Below are 16,723 nucleotides of genomic sequence, written 5' to 3'. Positions count from 1 at the left end.
GAGTCTTGCTCTGTCACTCAGGCCGGAGTGCACTGGTGCCATCTTGGCTCACTGCAACCTCTGCCTCCCGGGTTCAGGCAATTCTCCTGCCTCAGCCTCCCAAGCAGCGGGGATTACAGGCGCACTACAATCACCATGCCTGGTTAATTTTTTGTATTTTTAGTACAGATGGGATTTCACCACGTTGGCCAGGCTGGTCTCGAACTCCTGACCTCAGGTGATCCACCTGCCTCGCCCTCCCAAAGTGCTGGTATTACAGGTGTGAGCCACCGCACCTGGACCCATCTCTCCTTCTTAGCTCTTGTTTTGGAACTGGGCCTTTGACTTGGCCTCTCTTTTTGAGTTTTATGCCCAGTTAGCATTTCCTTGGGTAAGCCTCTCCCCAACTCTCTCCTCTCTAGCAGTTAAAATGTAACTGGCATCTTGTTTCTAAAAACTGCAGTGAATTTTTTATGGTGCTTACCCAAGGAAATGCAACTAGTGTTTAGCAATAACAGAACTTTGTGAGTTTATCAGCATATTTTTTGAGGAGTTGTACAAATGATTACTCATTTTGAGAGGGTCTGCTCCCTTTACATGAAGTGCACTAGAAAATGAAGGTTTCAATTTACTGCCAGTTTATTAACCAGGGAAGTAGTTGCTGGGAGTCTGCTGTCAAATTGTAGAAGCAACGTGGGAGAAGTTCTGCTGAATGGCAAAATAGCCTTGCCCTGTGTCCCTGGAGGTCAGACCTTCAGCCTCTACCCTGGGATCAACATTTACTGCCCAGCTCCCTTAAGTCCCTGCCTCAGGAGGCACTGATGGGGTAGTGGATCCCCCTGGGCAGGGATAAGTTAACAGCAAATCCAGCAGCTGTGATCTTTTTTGTGTTTCTGATGTCAATCATAATCATTTGCATATTTAAAGGGAAGTTTAAAAAAATTACAGCCATCAAGGTCTTTCAATACTCAGTAACATTTGAATAGTGTTTTACAGTTTAGAAAACATGCCCATATGTGGGAGCTCACAAATCTATGTGGTGCAGATGTTATTATTATTGTCCTCATTTTCCAGATAAGAAAATTAATTCAGAGAGATTAAGTGACTCCCCCAAGACCACCCAGCTGGTAAGCACCAGAGCCAGGATGTCAACCGTGGGTCTTTTTACTCTAAATCCACATTACTGTCATGCACATGAATGAATGAGATGGTCCAGTATTGCACAGAAGAATAAAATTGGAAGGTACTTGCTCAGGTCACCTGGTGTAAGTCACCTGCTTATAGTAATGCCTTGGCACACCTACCTTTTTTTTTTTTTTTTTTTTTTGAGACAATCTTACTGTGTCACCCAGGCTAGAGTGCAGTGGCATGATCTTGGTTCACTGCAACTTCCGCCTCCCAGGTTCAAGCGATTCTCATGCCTCAGCCTCCTGAGTGGCTGGGACTACAGGTGTGCGCCACCAAGCCTGGCTAATTTTTTTGTACTTTTTTTTTTTTAGTAGAGATAGGGTTTCGCCATGTTGGCCAGGCTGGTCTCGAACTCCTGGCCTCAAGTGATCCACCTGCCTTGGTCTCCCAAAGTGCTGGGATTACAGCCGTGAGCCACCACACCCGGCCTCCCACACCTACTTTTTTATAGATGAAGGAACCAAAACCCAGGAATTTAAGAGGCTCCTGCCAAAGACCCTTCTCAACAATATTCTTAGAAATTTCCAGTTCTCCCTGAGATTCACGGTCTTGACTAAAACTTACAAATGAATATCTCCTATAGGAGAGCTATAAAGGGTACCCTAATTAGAGAATTTGCTAACAAAGATTCCTTGCTTACCTATACAGAAGTTCCTGTTCTCTTTGGCCAGGCTACCAGTCAGATCTGCAGATGCAGAATCTCTCACTTTCCTTGTTGGCATCTGCCAGTCCAGCTCTTTGGAAAGGGAAGGGAAGCGAGTGGTCTGGCCAACTCTGTTCCCCTGAGCCTGCTCCTGGAATGAAGGGGTGGAGGTGGGGCCAGGAAGGTTGGGAAGATTCGGGTTCAGAAGGGCCTTCATGAGGACCAGCTGGGTTCCCAGCTATCTTAAGCTCTGTAGGGAATTCGGAGGTAGAAAAGCCAACTGTCTTATTGGAGAAATGAGACTTAGTTGCAATAAATTACTAGTAGCCAGCCAGGCATAGAGCTGAGTGGGGAGGCAGTAATTGCTCAGGGAGTTCCAAGAGCCTGTTGTTACAGAAGTCAGAGCAATTCTGTATGTGGGAAACCTCTGCCTTCCTCCGGTAGGATTCAGCATCCCACCTGCTTGGGCAGAGCTTTCGAGCCTCCTGAGATGTTCCAAGAGGGTCATTCCTGGCTGCCATGATGGGTACAGATCCCTTCCCTCTTCTTCTGTGTGCTTGTGGGGTCTCAAGGATGCTAGAGGGTTCAGCATCCCTCTAGCATCAGATTCAGGTTCTCCCCTCCTGACACCTTCTGTGGAGTCGTGCTTTTCCTAAAAGGGTTTCTGGGAACAAGGGGCGGCCCTGCCATTCCTCAGGAACATTTCTCAGGCTCTTTCTTATATTTTCTTTTTGGAGGTGCTTGGCTCACCCACAATAGGACAAAACTGGAAATGCTATAAATGCTTGGAGCTGGTTTGGTAGCTGTCAGATGTTTTCCCAAGTCCCTCTGATGCTTCTTCTCTCCTCTCTCTGCCGTCTCCTGGCCATGCTCTCAGGACCCTCTTGCTGCTCCACAGCTACTCAAAGGAAAACCTACCTTCACCTGCCCCCACTTTCCAGTCCAGCATCCTGGGCCTGAGCCCCGTCTCTACCTCCCTAGCAGACATGCTGCAGTGAACACTCAGGGTGTGCCCCACCCTCAGGACTCTGTTTCCTACTAAACTAATCAGAGCCAGGTGTTGTTAATGACTTTTTCAACTGTGTGTTAAATCCCTCCACCTCTAGGCAGGTTCGTAAGGAAGTAGGTAGGCAGCAGCTTCCTACTCCTGAGGGCTGAGGCTGGTCTCTCTCATACATTCAAGGCTGGGAAAGAGAGAGGCCAAGCAGGCCGGCCTGCTTGGAGTCTCCCCAGTGTGGAGCACTCCAGGGGGATCTGTGGAGGCTTTCACCTGGAGGTGGTGCTGGAGGGAACCAAGCTGGGGAATCAAACAGAATGGAGAGAGAAATCGTGGCTGCAGAGGCACAGAGTCCTTGCTACTTAGCCTCTCCCGGAACAGCATGTGGGCTCCAGGAAGGCAGAGACTTGCAAAAGGCTGGCATCATCTCGGAGCTTTCTCCCTTCCAAGGAACCTCTGGCTGTGACATCTGATAGTAGGAAACAATGGTTCTAGATGCAGAGTCCCATCACGTCCCATGTGGGAATGTGCTGCTTGAGCAGGTGACTCAGTCACCCTGGATTTTGGTCTCTCATCTGTCAACTTAGAAGTCTGGGCAAGATGATCTCCACGGGATCTGCCTTGTCAGACCAGCTTTAACTCAAACTTCTTTTGCCTCTTGAGATGTCTGCCCACCACTTCCAGTTTGGATAACCTTTAGGAGCAGCCTGTTCCCTGGGACAGATCTACAGAAGTCAGCTTGCTATAGCTTCACAGCACTGCAAGGCTGCCGTCCCTGGGAGCCCTCTGGGTCCATGGGAGTAATAGAAACTGGGCGAAAGACTTGGAAGGCAGCTTTCGCCATGTTGCTGTACCTAGCATTTGTACCCCGGGCAAGGATTCAAGGAAAGGTTGAGCCCCTCAATCTGGCAGTTTTTTAGGTGCTCTCCAGCTCACTTTCTGATACCCCAGGCTCTGTCTGAAGCCTCATGGGCCCCAGCTCCGCAAAGGCAGCCAAAGGAATTTCCTCTCTACCACAAAGACCGTGAACGCTTTCCTTCTTTCTGTTTTCCTTGACAGCTCCTAAGCTGGCCATGAGGACCCATTCCTTCCTCCAGCCTTTCTTCATGCCTAGAATAGTGAGGAAAGTTGTGGGTTAGCAGAACCGCTAGAAAACATCTGGGATCCAAACCCTGCTCTGGACCCAGCCACATGCCAGGCTCAGGGAGGGAGGATCGGTTTTCCCACAGCCCCTCTGTTAGGGTGACCCATCTTCCAAGTTGGCCCAGGACTGTCCTGGTTTTAGCACTGAAAAGCTTATGTCCTGGGAAACTTTTCAGTCCTGGACAAACTAGGACAGTGGCTCACCCTAAGTCTAATGCATCTCTTCTGTATAAATGGAGTTCTGCAAAATTCAGTGCACCCCCGAATCCTACTATCCTTCCTCAGTTTGAGCTTAATGGAAGCACTCCCTGGTGCACAGAGTTGGAGGAGGAAGGTCCTGGGAATTCTCAAGTCTGAACTGTTTTGCAAAGGCTGTGACACCAGCAGATGCTGCCTTGCCCTGGAGGCCCTTAAGGAGAGAGCCCCTCCTTCCTCAGGGCCTGCAGCTGCCCTGGTTGCCACTTCCCTGTGGTAGCTTCTGAGCCTGCAGCCAGGGCAGCCCTCGCTCACCTTACCTAATGTTTTGCGCAAACAGCCTGGCCCTCCCAGGCCCAGAACTTCTCTGGCAATTTGCGGGAGGCTAGGAAGGTGAGTCAGGTGTAGTGTTACTCCGGCAAGCCATGCATATCGATGTTCCAGTTTCCCCAGGTCACTCTGATTTCTGGTTCCCAGAGCCCGGTGCGGGCTCAGCATGTTACAGGTGCTGGCTTCGAGTGGTTGAGCCCACTCAGGAGGAGGAAGAGAAGGGCCTGCCGCCCCTACGGGAGCTGGATGGACTTCTTCTCCTGGCCTCTGCCTTCCAAAGATCATCAGAGAGGAGCAAAGAAGAGACTGCCAGACTGCCAGAGCCCACAGGGATTTTGTGGGGTTTGTTTTTCCTCAGCACTCCCTGCAGAGGTGAGGACATGAATAAAAGAATGAGGGAAGATTTATTGTTCCCACTTCTTGGCAGTCAGCCTGTATTTGTATAGTGGATCCAGGAGGGGCTGGAACAGTTGAGAGGACTGCTGAGGCCCAGGCAGAAAGTCAGACCTTGCAAGGTTTTCTGGAGGGACCCAGGTGGGTGGTGGAGGGTGAAGGTAAGGCTGGGAGGAGTGGATTTAGACCAACTCCTCCCCAACCATCAGGGGCCAGAGTGTCCCCACCAGCCACCAGCCTTTTCCCACATGAGGTGGGACAGTGAGCAAAGTTTTGGGCTAGCAGAACCATCAGCAGGCAGCTGGGATCCAAGAATCTCCAAACCCAGCGGCACGTGGTGGGCCTGACAGGGTGTGTTACCAGTGAGGATCCCAGAAGAAAGGGCTCCAGCTGAGCTCGTCTGTCACTCCTGCTCCTGATAATGGACGCAATCCAGAAATAACTTTTATCACGGCCTAGCCTGCCTGGGTGGGCCTGGGTGGTGGCTGAGACTTGGAACCTTGCAGCTGAAGATGACCTTGCAGGTATGTTACCCCTGCATGTGTGTCTAAGGCTGTACAGCCCATGTTTTGGTGACATTGTACTGTCCCTGGGGCCACCAAAAGATGGGCCTCAATTTGCATGATGTCAATCCTAATGGGTCAAAACTGGTGGCGGAAGGTAGCAGGAGAGTGGAAAGCCTGGGGGGCTTGGGAGGCTCTGAGAGATCACAGGATCCATGTGCACGTGTGTATGTTGATTTTGTGGGAAGCTTGAAGGGCCTGAAGGAAGCGGAGAAAGGGAGGGACTCGAACTTCTGACCTAAAATGATCCGCTTGCCTTGGCCTCCCAATGTGCTGGGATTATAGATGTGTCACTGTGCTCGACTGAAGGGAGGAAGTGTAAGGACGCTGAGGTAAGACTCTGCAGAGCTGCTCCCCTAATTGTGAGAGGGACAGATCTGATTCTAGCCACTTTCCATGTGCAGGGCCCCACCATGTTTAGCTGCCTCCTTCAATGGACAATGTCAGGGAAATTCTCTTGCAAATGACCATGCTTCACCCTCGGCAAAAACGGCTCATCCTTCGTGAGTGACCATGTTAAGCCTATCCCCTCATACACATGCTTACATACCACCTGGACACTTTACCTGAAAGGCAGGATCATAAATCAGACAAAGAATTCATTGCAATGGTCCTATACAAGAAATAGAGACCTATAGTAGTAGGTGTGTGTAGGGGTCATTTCTCCACAGAGTCTTCTGAAGTTTAGGTCACCCTCTCTCAAGACTCCTCCAGGCTCACATTTATGGGGTCCAGACAAGAGTGTGGATAGAGGCCCATATACCACATGTCTAAATAGTTCAGAGTAATACGTCACCCTAACACATTGTTAAACTAAAAACGTTCTATCTTTCTACCATAAAAAATAGACCATATAAAAATATGGAAGGTCAGATCCAAATTTTGAATCCTTGAATTTTTGGATTCTGTCCTGGAGCTTGGTTGATGAAGAGAGTAGGCTTCTGGCCACCTTTTCTTCCCATGCCCTCAGCTAAGGGCTGTCTGCACAGCCGTGCAGACACTCCATCCTGCTTAGGGGTATGCCCAGCAGGGGTACCTGTGCAGCCTCTGGAAGCGGGCTCAGGGACCTTGGGAATTTCAGGATCTAGAGAGAGAGAGACGCAGGTCTGGGTAGGCACAGGACATCAACATTGCAAATTCTCCCCTTACGGGGGGGTCTGGTCAAAGAAGGGCCAGGACAGCAGGGCTGGGACTAGGGCGAGGCAGGTGACGTGCCTCAGTGCAAAATTGAAGGAGGCATCACTCTCAGGGTCATACAAAGGCAGGCTGGCTCCTGCCTCACTCTGGTCTTGGCCCTGCGGGGGGCGGGCCCTCTAAAGTGAGCAGCCCGGAGCAGGAAGGGCTTCTCCCGTTTGGTCTCCATGGGTATTGAGGGTTACTCCTAACCGTTGGAGTGAGACAAAAAGGCAAGATGACAGAAATAGACCTCTCTCCTGTGAGTCCCCACTTCCCTAAAGCACTGTAAAGCATCCCCTGATTACATTTCAGGGAGCTCCACGTCCGCATCAGCCCAGCCCCCATGGTGGTCCCTGGGCTCATTCTCTGCGGAAAAGTACCCAGACTGATTCATTACCATCCCCACTCACATAGCCTCCTAGAAATTGATGTCGATATACACCAAAAAAAACTCTAGTGTACAAATACACCGTACTCCAGAACTCTCGCAGGGCAGACTTCAGTGAAAACTAAGGTAAGCCAAAGCTAATTAGGAAAAAAGGGATGTGCAGGGTCAAGGAAAAGCTGTGGAAGAGGAGCTGGGCTGTGAGTCCAGATGCATTTTGGAGAGGTCTGCATTAAACTAAATCACATAGAGGATGCTCATGAAACAGCAGAGAAGGTATGGGAGTCAGTTGCGGGTGTTCTGGAGCCTGTTGAGCAGGTACTGGCTGTTCAGTGTGTGGAGGCATTCGGTGGAGTGGGGCAGGGCGGGGGGCTGCGTGAGGAGGAGGGGAGGGTGTTTCCCCAGGAGCTGGCAAGTCTGGGTTCTAACCTGGATTCCGGTGCTTGTTGACCAGCCCAGCTAAGTCACTGGACTTTGCTGAGTTTCTATTTTCTCCTTTGCATAATGGAACTAATAATATGTCGCCTGTTTAACTTGCGGAAAAGGTGGGAAGACCAAGTAAAGTAGCAAGAAGGCTTTGAAGGTTGTGTAGGGCTAGGACAGTGTAAAAGGTTGTGGTTAACCTGTGTTGGCAAATCTGCCAGTTGTCTTGTTTATCCAATCAAACCCCATTTACTGAATGTCTCCTTGGTGCCATTCCCTATCTAATCCTTGAGCACCCAGAGATGAATGAAATATCACTACCTTCACGGAGCTTACCATCTAGTTGGAGACAGATGCTGAAAAGTAGCTATATTTATTGTTTGCTGTTAGAGCACAAATATGGAATATTTTGAAAGAGTTTGCTACAATTACTTTACAACCATTTATAGAGAGATGCTTGTTGACAAGAAAGAATTGATGTGGTAAATGTAAAAATTTCTCATCTACTGTCAGCATGTAGCATTTTAAGAACACCAATAGAGGCAAATGGTGTTTTGATTGCAACCTCAGAAGCATGGTTTCCATACCAACCTGTTTGCACAGAATAAAAAGCCCAAGGCAAAATGCTGCTTCTAATTCACGAAATGGTAGCTTTGGCTGAATCATCTCTTTAATAGAAAAGACTAAGCCATGTCCCTCCCACCACAGTGCCCCACCAAAGTGTGCATACTTACACACACATACATATGAACTGAACACACAGTGATGGTAAACTGGGCCCTTAGAGGAATTAGACCAGGCCCTTGGCAGAATTCTGGCCCATCACCTTATGTCTCTGGTCTCAGTTACCTCATCTGTGTAATAGGAGTAACGCTGCTTCACAAACCTTATTCAGTGTCACCACACTGAAATGGAATCAAAGGTATTATTATCTTGAAAGAGCAGGGAAAAGAGTAGTCATGCAGGTAGTCCAGGAACACAGCTTAATCTGGAAGGGCTATTTCTGTGATCCTGGGAGGTGGGCAGGCATGGCATGAGAGGCTTGGCTGTCACTTCCTCCCCTTCTGTCCTCTTCCCTCTTCCCTCTTTCTCCTCCCTCTCTTCCTTCTACGTTATTAAACACCTGTGTGTGCCAGAATATAAAGACAAATACATCACTACATCAGCAGAAGCTCTCAATCAGGTGGGGAACATGGAGATGCACGCTGATGATTTCACTATAGAGCCAGGCGTAAGGCACTACAGGGGCACCAATGAGCCATGGGCTGCTTAAGGAGATGCTGCTTGAGTTGGGTCCTGACGGATGAATTTCAGAACTGAGTTGGAGTGAGGGGAGGTGGCTGGGAGCGGGAGAGAGATAAGGGCATTTGGGGCCAAGGGAATAGCATGAAAATACCTGACATTTCCTAGGAAATACCAAGTAGTTCTGTGCAGCTGGAGCAGGGACTGATGCCAGGGAACAAGAGATGCCAGTGAACAGTGTGTGGGAATGAGATTGCTATGCCCTTGTCTGCCAAGCCGAGGAGTCCTCACTTTGTCTTATGGGGAATGGGAGGAGCCGCTGAAAGTTTTCAAGTAGGAGAGAGTCACAATCATAGGCGTATAATGGAGAGATTGCATTGCTCTGGGAGAGGCGTGGAGGAGGGTTTTGAGGGACACTGGCATACATTATAACAATTATAGTGGGATTTCAGACTTCTTTCAATAATAAAATATTTATTTGGAACCCTTAAACACATAAGAGATGAGAGCAGCATTTTATGAGCATGCATATATTTTGTAATTGGTGATACCTACTCTATATCGATGTGAATGATGTTGTTTTGATGAGCACAGGAAATTGAAATCAGGGCCTATGCATCAAATTACAAAGTTGTATCAGTCTTGGCAACCAGTTTCTCTCTAGATTTTGGTTTGGGTTGCATAGCACCAAGAAATCCCGATTTATACAGTTGAGTAGTTGCAAACAGCAATAGCCTTTTCACAGCTTGACTTTTAGTCTCGGGGTAATTTTTAATTAAAACGAGAAAACTTCATTCAGAGGCCTGCATAAAAATAAGTTAATTTGGCATCCTAAGCTAATGGGCTGGTGGCCTCTATGTATCAAAATTGGGTATATACCACATTGTCATTATGGTTTGTTTAGATGGTTAAAATAAATTTTAAATGAGATTTAAATAAAATGTTTGAGAACCCCCCTAGCCATATATGAGAACTGAAGGTATATGAAATTATTCCTACCTTGAGAGTGAAGGGTATTTTCTGACTTATTTGTGTCAGTCATTCACTGGGAGACCACAATTGGCCTTCACCATGGCTGACGCTGGACTGTTGGGGTTGCATTGATAAAGACTTCTTTACTGTGGCAGTTGAGGAGCTTCTCTCAAAAATATTGGAAAGCGGGGGTGGGATGACTACACTGGGCTCATCTTTCTTATAGACAGTGTGTGAAATGTGCATAATCTTGGTCATTGTCTGAACCATGACTGTGGACATTGGGGAACTCACACAAAATGTTGCTGATGTCAGGATTTTGAAAGACCCCACGTCCATCTGGAAACTTCTGTCTGTGTACTCCCAGGGAGCTCCATGCAGTATAAAAGTCCATCAAGAGGAGACTGGCGAGTGCTCCTTTTACTGAGCACTTGCTATCTGCTGGGTGCTGTTTTATGCGCTTTATATGTACTGACACTTTTATTCTTCACAGCATCCCTACAAGTTGATTGCTATTATTATTTCTATTTTACAAATGAGGAAATTGAGGCACAGAAGAGGTTAAACATCTTGCCCAAGTCACACAGCTAGCAAGTGGCAGAGCTTGGATTTGAATCCAGTAGTTTGGCACTAGAACCCGAATCTCTAATTACCATGCTGTAGTGTGCTTCTTTAAGGAAAGAATTCATATTGGACCTTTGAAGTCAAATCTCTTTTAATTGGGAATGAACACTGCATTTGTGCTTTAATTGTCCCTAATCATGCCCCCAGTGCTAGTCAGAGAATGTGGGTTCTATGATGATGTTCTTATGGCGATGTTCAGGATGGGGTTTCAGTGAAATCATACAATATGCAATACCGGTGGGGAGGGGGTACTTTACATCTATTTGACATTTTTTGAAATGTACTCTCTGGAGCTGGGCTTGAGCCAGGCATTCATGACACTCTCAGGTGCCATGAAGTCAGTAAATTATCCTCGGGGTCTGTGAGCTAGGCAGTCTCTGCTTTCTCTTTTAATTGCAGGATCCAAGGTACAAAAAGGATGGAACAGACCCAGAACAGCAAGGGTAATGCTCAGGCTCTGGGTAAGGTGTGGTCCTGGCCCCTGAATCCTTCTCAAACCCACCCTTATCTGGCATTCGTCCTTCCAAGTAGAGAGAAGCTGCTCATTTAAGCCTCCATTGTGACAGGAGGCTGAAAAGTGTAAGAGAAGGCTGGAGTGAAAGTGAATTGGCAAAGCAACTAAACTGAGAGGAAACAGCAGGGTCGGGGTAGTGACTGCAACAAAACCAGTCTATTAATGGAAGGTCCTAAGGGACCAGGCTGGATTTTCTCAAGAATGAACACTAAGCCAAGCTGACTGAATAAATGAAGACATGTCCATCAGGGACGCACTGATTGGCAGGAGCAACATGCTGTAAAATCAAGTCACGGTCAGGGTCGAAGCTGACATGTTTGCTGAGTCTCAGAGTGGCCACCACTCCTTAAAGCTGGACAAAATTTATTTCAGGATTCACAAAAGAAATCTCCTGCTGGGGACAATTTTATGGCACTCCTTACTCTGATGTTCGAACCACAGAATGAAAATAGCATCAAGAAAGGATTTAATGAGTTCTTGGAGAGTGAAGACAGAAAGGCCTTATTAAGGAAAATCAGGGAGGCCCAAAGAATTTGCCCAACTGCATGGGAGAGCCACTGTGAAGTTCAGCATGCTTCCCCTGACCCCTCTGATGCCACCGCACACCCAAGTGTTCTTCAGTCATGATTTCCAAGTGTCCCTTGAGGGTTTCTGCTCAGGCGCCAGCATGCTGTACTCACCCCCAACCTCACATTTGGGGTTTTGTGTGAGCATCATGCTGGAAAATCTCACACCCCTTAGTCATAGCCCACAAACCTCAAACTGTCAGCTCCTGGGGCTCCTGTCCAGCTCAGGACTCTGACAATGAGTATGTGGCCCCTTTGCATGTGGCTAAACTGTTGCCCCAGCACAGAAGAACAGAGAGAACCAGCACTTTTTGCACAGCTACTTTGTGTCATGCACTAAGCCAGGTGTGTTATTAGAGTTGATTCACTGAGTCTTTACAAAATCCCTGTGAGGGGGTAGCCTGTTCTTCTCTGCGTAAGAGGAGATGGAGCCTCAGAGATATTAAGTAACACACTTAAGGTCACACAGCTGGTGAGGGGTAGGAACGGATTCAAGTCTACATTTTCTGGCTCCAAAATCTGTGCTCTTCTACTATTCCTGCCTCCTGAACAGAAGACAAGAAGCTACCACTCTTTGCCCTGAAGTCTAGAAGCAGTGTCTCCCAGCAGGGATGAGACCAGAATATTCCATAGGGGAGTTAGAAGCTCTTAGTTCTTGCCGTGACCTTTGGGCAAGTCATTTGACCTTTCTGAGTTTCAGTTTCCAACATGGATAAAATAGGAATAATATACTCCCTCACCTATTTGCAGAGCTGTGATAGATGTAAGATAAAAGCAAATGTGCAGAAGCACTTTGCCACTGTCAAGCATGCATTTGATTGTAGAATAACCCTTGTTAAATGCTGTGAGTTTACCCTCTTCGTCCCACATCACGATTCATCGAGGTTTGCTGAGTGAATGTTGATCCACAAACATTCTGGGCTTGGACTGATCAAGATCTCACTACTCTGCCAAGAGGAAAAAGTCATTTGCTATTCCTTTCAGAGTCTGGTCATTGTGGGGAAGAATGGTGAAAAAAAACCCATCTAAGGGGCAAAACTTCCTTTTGTGCCACCATAGGAAAGAAAGTAACTTTTGGATTTAAGGCCTGGCAGCCAGCCAAGCTCCAGAGAACAATGGAAGCTACCCAGGCACCAGGCAAGAGGGGAGGGCAGGTGATGAGTCCATTACCTGGGATGAGGACGGCAGCTCCAGCCAGAATCACAGGCATTTCAGGACTTTCAAGAGTTAGACTGGGGAGGGGGTAGTGATGGCAAATGCAGGAGGTGATGTCTGTGTAGACCCTGGGAAGGACTGTGGCTCACCTGGGCTCAGTGGTATAAGGAGGAGCCATTGTGACGTCTGGAGCCCTCCTGATCTCCAGCTGTCCCACTTGCCTGCTCGTGGTGGGGTCCTACTGAGATTGCCTCTCTCTCAAAGTACTTCCTTCATCCTACATCAGAACTCCCCTTCCTGCTACCTGTCCCTCCAATCTTGTTGTCTGCTGCCTGTCAGGGATGGAAAACAGTGTGATCAACACCTCCCACTCCGACCCTTGTGTGTCTCCCGAGACATAACTGGTTTTTCTGTGCTGCTCTTCTTAGTCTTTTCTGTGAGCAGCCACTGAACCATCTGCTATGGCCAGGCACTGTGCTGCAGGCAGGAGGAGATGGATAAATAAATCAGCACTGACTTTATCATGTCTTTTTATTTTCTGTATTTTTTGATGTTTTGACATCTGGGGCCTGGCTGATTCTGGAAGGACTGCCCCTCCTAGGGCTTAGTCAATTCCTGGATATAGAAAGGACTCACTTGCAAGTGTGCCTTTCAAATGCAAACCAACCAATCCAAAGCTCATACCCCCAACTACCTCTTTTATTGGGCTCTCACAGGATACTCACACTCTGGGCCACTCTTATTAGAAACAAAACAGAACAAAACAATACAACTCTGCAGTTACTGATGAGGAAGAGAATGCCTTGAGATGACTTCAGGTCAGAGTAAAAGAGTAATCTGAGTGTTTGCCCCTAGAACACCACTCTTAGGGCTGAGAGAGGTACCTAGGGGCCGAGGAAGCCCCTGAAGGATGGTCTTAACCACCAAACAGAAACTCTGAGATACTAGGATTCTGTTATGTCAGCTTGACGGCTCTGAAATAGTGAGTGATCTGGTCTGAGATCGCCCCGTGGGGAGCAGATCAGTGAAAGAAGCGGAAAGAACAGGAAACAGGATTGGGCCTGTTTGATAAAGGATGTGCTTGTGTGTGTGCGTGTGCGTGTGTGTGTGTGTGTGTGTGTATGTGTGTGTGTATTGGAGGTCTTCAGGAGGAGAGAAGCGTGGAGGGACAGCATCAACACCTGGCATGGGAGCCAGGCTTTGGCACTGGTGGTAGTGGGGAGGCAAGGTGTGTTATGGGGCATGCAAGCACCCTTACTCCTTGGGACACTCATCATTCCCCAGACATTGCTTGCCTGTGACATCTCTGTGGCAGGGGTGAGACGTGATGCTGACAGGGGCAGTAGAGTAGGGGTTAAGAGCAGGACCTTTGAGGTTGCACAGACCTGGAATTTCAGCGTCAACTTTTACTGTGCCCTTGGATGAGCTACTGATCCTTTCTGTGGTGTTTTTTTTTATTATTATTATACTTTAAGTTTTAGGGTACATATGTACAACTTGCAGGTTTGTTACATATGTATACATGTGCCATGTTTGTGTGCTGCACCCATTAACTCGTCATTTAACATTAGGTATATCTCTTAATGCTATCCCTCCCCACTCCCCCCACCCCACAACAGGCCCCGGTGTGTGATGTTCCCCTTCCTGTGTCCATGTGTTCTCATTGTTCAATTCCCACCTATGAGTGAGAACATGCGGTGTTTGGTTTTTTGTCCTCGTGATAGTTTGCTGAGAATGATGGTTTCCAGCTTCATCCATGTCCCTACAAAGGACATGAACTCATCATTTTTTATGGCTGCATAGTATTCTATGGTGTACATGTGCCACATTTTCTTAATCCAGTCTATCATTGATGGACATTTGGGTTGGTTCCAGGTCTTTGCTATTGTGAATAGTGCCGCAATAAACATACGTGTGCATGTGTCTTTATAGCAGCATGATTTATAATCCTTTGGGTATATTCCCAGTAATGGGATGGCTGGGTCAAATGGTATTTCTAGTTCTACATCCGTGAGGAATCGCCACACTGACTTCCACAATGGTTGAACTAGTTTACAGTCCCACCAACAGTGTAAAAGTGTTCCTATTTCTCCACATCCTCTCCAGCACCTGTTGCTCTGTCACTCAGGCTGGAGTGCAGTGGTGTGATCTCTGCTCACTGCAACCTCTGCCTCCCAGGTTCAAGCAATTCTCCTGCTTCAGCCTCCTGAGTAGCTGGTACTAGAGGAATGCACCACCATGCCCGGCAAATTTTTGTAGTTTTAGTAGAGATGGGGTTTCACCTTGTTGGCCAGGCTGGTCCCGAACTTCTGACCTCAGGTGATCCACCCGCCTCGGCCTCCCAAACTGCTGGGATTACAGGCGTGAACCACTGCACCCAGCCTGCTGATCCTTTCTGAACACTGGAAAATGGGGATAATACCTCCCTTAAAGGGTTGTGTGAGAATAAAATACAATGATGTCTGCAAGGAGCTTAGCACATGGTAGGCATACTCCTACCCTAGGGTAATCCTCCACCGCCTGGATTGTTCTTTCTCCAAATGTCTGCAGGGCTACTTCCTCTCTCTGACTTAAGTCTCTGCCATTCTAAAAAGAGCAAACCCTCCCTAGTCCTGGGCAATTCCTGGTCCTATTCTCTGCTTTATTTTTTCCCATAGTACTTGTCACCATTTAACATAGCATATATTTTACTAATTTGTTATTCCCCCCACTAGGATGTAAGTTTCATGAAGGCAGGAATTTTTGTCTATTTATTATATCCTGAATGTCTGATATGTAATAAGCATGCCATAGATATTTGTTGAATGATTGACTCACAAAATATATCATAAATTTTAATTATACATATTAGTTGTTGGACACTTTTGCCATGTCATAGCCTTGGAATAATTAAGTCTCATGAACCTCCTTATCCAAGAGTCCAGGTCTCATTATCAAAGGGGACCCTCCTTTCTTAAGCATTAGAGACCAGACAGAAGGAAGATGGGATTCACACAAAAACTTTAATCCTCAGCAGTTCTCAACCCTGGCTGCATGTTAGAATCACCTTGGTGGCTTTCTGAAAATAGCAATGATTGAACCACTTCTAGAAACTCTGATTTAACTGCTCTGGGATGTGGCTTGGACTTAAAATTTCCTTTTAAGCTGCCCTGTTGATTCTACTGTTGAGGATCAATAAACTATGTGAACTCGAAGCTGCTGAAGGCTAGAGAATGAGGGTCTTGCACAACAGCCTGCCATTGAGGTTGGAGGAGACATTGTTCCCAGACCAAACTGAGGGTCAGGCTGCTTATTCTTGCAGCCCAATATGGAGATGCAGATGAACTGGGAAAGAAGAGAGTTATTTTTGTAACCGGGTACAGGGAGAAGACCTGGAAAAAATCGCCAGACCAACTCAAAATTACAAAGTTTTCCAGAGCTTACATACCTTCTAAGCTATATGTCTATGTGTAAGTGTGCAGGCGTCTAAAGATCTAAGTGATTAACTTCTTCTAATCTATAACTAAGGTCTGAGTCCTGAAGACATTCCTCTGGAACCTCAGTAAGTTTACTTATTCTACATGGATCCCAGTGCTGGGGTCATTACCCTTATCTTGTCTCCTGCTAAATCATGGAGGTTTGGGGAGTTCAGACCTCCAAACCTTCAGACCTCCAATAAACTTGTTTGTGGAGGTCTGGAGAGTCTCTTCAGACCTCCAATAAAAATTTGTTTAATCCTAAACGGGTCCTGTTAAGAATTCTTTCATTATCTTGTCATGCTTCAAGGCCCAGGAAAGGCCTAGGCAAAACTCTTGGTGGGCTTTTGTTACATTCTAGCCTTTGTATAAGGGGACTCCTTCAGCTTTTAATATTTAACCACTCAGTCAGTGCTGAAACAGCTGTTACAGAGGCCTGCCTGATCAGCCAAGAGTGAGATCTGGCCTGTCACAAGGTAGAACAGTCTCTGGATTGACCAGGGCACTCTAACCCTTTAGACACAGGCAGATGGAACATTCCAATAACCAATTAAGAAAATAAGAGGCATATCCTGAAGGAGGACTTGTTCTGCATTTGTAATTTTGAGTTTAGGTTTAGATCAGCACAGTTCAGTTCCAAGCAGCTGTAAAACTCAAGTGGAGGTTTGAACTTACAATAATGTGAATATCAGTCTGGATCTAGGATATTCTGGATCCCTCCTCTCATTAGGGTGAGTAGAGGTCTCTGCTTTCACTACACACAGTGCTCCCCCTCTTGTC

Source organism: Pan troglodytes, chromosome 9 (assembly GCF_028858775.2).
Source record: "Pan troglodytes isolate AG18354 chromosome 9, NHGRI_mPanTro3-v2.0_pri, whole genome shotgun sequence".
Lineage (NCBI taxonomy): Eukaryota > Metazoa > Chordata > Mammalia > Primates > Hominidae > Pan > Pan troglodytes.
The sequence above is the reverse complement of the archived record's forward strand: the minus strand, read 5'-3'. Positions refer to the sequence as shown.